Source organism: Anser brachyrhynchus (genome assembly GCF_964034855.1).
Source record: "Anser brachyrhynchus genome assembly, chromosome: 1".
Classification (NCBI taxonomy): Eukaryota; Metazoa; Chordata; class Aves; order Anseriformes; family Anatidae; genus Anser; species Anser brachyrhynchus.
The window spans coordinates 27820008-27824386 of NC_137694.1; positions in this window are offsets into that span (position 1 = coordinate 27820008).

A 4379-nucleotide genomic window follows, 5' to 3' on the forward strand; every position below is an offset into this window, starting at 1 on the left:
AACTACTACAGTTTCCATCCTGGAAAGTTCTGCCTACCAGTTGAGTGACAGGAAATTAATGTACAGGAACCTGATTTACCCACTTTACCTATATTGTTTACGAGGTTCATGTCTGATTTCTGGTTTCACCACTGCCACTGGTCCTTACACAGTTCTAAGGTCACTGTTTTCAAAAGTGAGTGCCTAAAGCTATAAACATAAATACATTCTTTATATATGGAACCACCTTGTATGGGAAAGAAAGTTTAGGATTTTGCCCAAAATAGCAAGAGAACACCAATAATACTCAACGGGCTGTTACTATAACATGTTCAGCAAAGATCAATGTACACTACTATAAGTAGAAGAGAGCCCACCCATGAAAGGTAAAGAAAAACAGACATAAATGTGCCTCCTACTGCAACTTTTGCTGTTGTGTTTGTACTTACCACTACTGGTGCTGAGGAACTGTTCACATTTTTGCTTGAAGTGAAAATGTTTTCATGACAGAAGTATTTATGCTATGTGTTACTTTTGCCCTTACAAATATAATTAAAGAAATTTGGAGGGTGTTTCTTTTCTTTTAATGAGTAACACCCTTTAAAAGCACACTTGATACACACCCTGCTTGCTCTTTCTTTCCTTACCTTCACTGTTTCTTTTTCCTTCATTTGATGGCTGTTGTCACACAGTTTGCCTTCTCAGGCTCCAGCCCCCCTTCCATCTTCTTTGCATTCTCCCTCCAAACAAAATAAAACAAAACAAAGCTCTGTTCATTATTTTTTCTTCTCAAGACAAGTTCATATTTTTTCAACATCCTACAGGAGAACAGTGCATGCTGATTTTGCTGCTTAAATATTATTTTTCATCATTTCTGTGTTTATTATTCCAAATGTGCTAAGAGACCTCCCAATGAGATCAGTTCTTCCCTCTCCACAGTCCTCCCTTTAGGAATCTGAATGTTGCTAATATCTCTTGGGTAAAATCCAGCCACTGTGTCCACATCAAGTCAAGCTGAATTTACTCCATGCCCTGCAGCTCTTCCATTGTCTCCTTATTACAGCACAAGTTTCTGTTTGTTTTATTTATTTATCATTTCTAAGTACCAGGCTTTCTGGCAAAATGTTGCCAGCTGGAAGTTACATGGAAAATGTTTAGCACAGCTTTAACACATGCTCCAGAGTATGTGTACATGCATTTCATTCTAGGTAAATCAGCATTTAGGGAGTATGGGGAAATAGGCTGTGAAACACAATCAGCTCACCCTGAGCTACAGTGTTATTTAATAAAATCTCTAGCAAATTCAAAGAGCAGAAACTCATCCAAGTCATTAGTGCTTGCATTTGCTCCTCCCTGAACTGTCAATATCAAAACAGTGTGTTAGGCAACTATGCCAATGAAAAATGAAGGAAAATAAATAAATAAATAAAAATGAATTGCTATTTCTGATGAATAACCTTCATTCCTGACTGTGTTAAATCGCATTTCTAATCTCTTTATTTTGAGCATTTATAGCACTTACTTGCCTCAGTTAAATAAGAATGAAGTGCTATAAATAATGTTTATGCCTCTAGGAGCTTATGTAGAGGGCCTTTATATTTTCTGTAGGCTTTCCTTAATTTAGAACTAAATGATAAACTTCTCACTTGACAGGGTATAAAATACAGAAATAAGGAAAAAAAAAATTTAAACTATCCATATCCACATAAAGTTCCTCTGTACAAGCCCCTCATTCCTCTGTGCACAGATCCCCCTCATATTTTTTAGAAAAACAAGAATTCCAAAGTCCACGTCTGCTGCTGTCTCTGTGTCAGGTCAACACAGATTTCTCCCACCACTTTGGCCATACACATTAGGAGTTGGTCTGTCTTCCTGGGCAAACTATCCCTCATTTTTACGCTGAATTGCCACCTATGAGTCATAACAAACACACACTTTGGAACTGACTTCAACTGAAATAGTTCTGCAGACAACTTTATATTTTATACATCCATGAGTAAGATTTGAAAACAAACAAGAAAGAAAAACAAACAAACAAAAACAACAAAACAACAACAACAACAAAAGACACTTCTGGTGAATATCAGGTTCTGTCCTGGTTCCAGTTAGGACAGAGTTAATTTTTCCTCATAGTAGCTGGTAGGGTGCTATGTTTTGGATTAGGATGAGAAGAGCGCTGATAACATGCTGATGTTTTAATTGTTGCAGAGCAGTGTTTACACCAGGCCAAGGACTTTTCGGCTTCTCGCTCTGTCCTGCCAGCGAGCAGGCTGGGGGTGCAGCAGGAGCTGGGAGGGGACAGACCCAGGACAGCTGACCCAAACTGGCCAAAGGGGTATTCCATACCATCTGACGTCATGCTAAACAATATATAGGGGTGGCTGGCCGGGGTGGGGGGCCGGCTGCTCGGGGATAGGCTGGGCATCGGTCAGCGGGTGGTGAGCAATTGCATTGTGCATCACTTGTTTCTTACACATTATTATTATTAATACTATTATCATTATCACTATTATTATTATTATTGTTATTATTATATTCCTGTCTTAATAAACTGTCTTTATCTCAACTCACCGGCTTCACTTTCCCGTTTCTCTCCCCCATCCCAGAGAGGGAGGGGGGAGGGTGAGCGAACGGCTGTGTGGTGTTTAGCTGCCGGCCGGGTTAAACCACAACAGGTTCTTTTCACTATGAATCTCCAGTTGGTTCTCCCAGAGTTTTCTGGAGTGTCATTTAAAATATATTGCCCTTCCATATCAGAGATATTGAGAACTATGATTTGGTCCTATTTCTGATTCTTCCCTGGGAAGAATAATTTCTAAGGCATTTCACAGTAGCAATATTGTCCACCAGGATCCATTTGGACTGGATATAGCTGATCATTTGTGACACTTTGGATTTTCACTGTTTATTACAAAACTAAATAAAAAATGATACATATATCATGAAATTCATCTATGTATTTTATGTTAAAGTTCTCTTGAATCTAAATTCAGGTGAGTCCAAGTAACTCAAGAAATTGAAATAAATGTAGTGTATGTTTTTCTGAAGCCATCTAAGTATATGCATGATGCTCACTTCCGGTGAATTTATATTTACAATTAGTATTTTTCCTCTTCTCTCTCTCCAGCATGCATCACTCCTAACTCATAACATGTGTAGGGAAGATTATATTTGTATAAAGGTATCATGGAATGAAAACATTAGAATTTAGGAAGAAAATAAAAATGTGGAAGGGTTCACATATGTACAAGTCAAAGATGACCACTCCTTACTTTAACACAGTTTTTTTCTGATTAGTTATATGTTGGTAAGTATATGGTGAAGGGCAGTTTAAATTAATCTAGAAAAGAATTTATCTCAATAAGCCTAACTAATGAACCTAACCATTGTCTTACATATCAGCTCTGACTGAACTCTTGGGTCCAAGCCGTCAGAAATAGTAGTTTTGTGACATTTAAATCTTGAAATGTCATATAGGTTGAATATGATCCTAAGTTGTGACAAGGGGACCAAGGAAAATAGATCTTTTGAATACTGGTATCTTCTCTCTCCAAAGATCCCCAGCTTTCTGTTTTGAAAGGATCTGTAGATGTTGTGCTCCACAGAAGACAGTTCTGCAGTTCCTGATCCTGATCTGCCTGTTCTCCAGAGCAAGTTCCTTTTTAGTGTTTCTCTATATCAGGAACTGGAATGACAACCTTCATCACAATCTCACATCAAGCAACTGAGTAACTGTCTTTCGAAGACTGTTCCTTTCTGCCCTCACTTTCAGGTTTTATGGAACATATAGTATGATATGGATACCACCAGGTATGCATCTTTGAACAGAATCAGGGAAGAAAACTGTGTTGGCTGCACTCAAGATACTTGTCTTTCCCAGCGGATCTGCAGAACAAAACTAAGGTCATATATTAAGAGTGTGGAAGGGGGAGTGGGTAAGCAAACCCATAAGTTTCTGTATCATTTCCAAGAATTTAACAGCAAGGGCTGCTAGCCACATAACACCTGGATAATTATTACATGGATGATACCAACGCAGAAATTTTCCTTCAGAACTAAGAACAGCCTCAAAAATGTGATCAGTAGCCACAGAGGCCACTTTGGATTGAGTCAACAGCAAACTGCAATGAAAGTAAATTGTGAAAACAAAATTCTCAGGAAGCAAATTTCCTGTATGACAACATTTTCTTTCTGTAATAACAAGCTGTGCAAGTCAATACATCAATAGCAGTTTATAATGATAACAATAAATCTGGTACATAGAATATTAAAAAAACACACAGCATTTCAGTGAAGTGGCGAATAAACCTGCAATCCACGAAGTGTTATTCTCTTAATGCCTGATATTGTGTGGGGCTGATAACAATCACTGTCAATTAACATCACAGAGAGCTACTTGT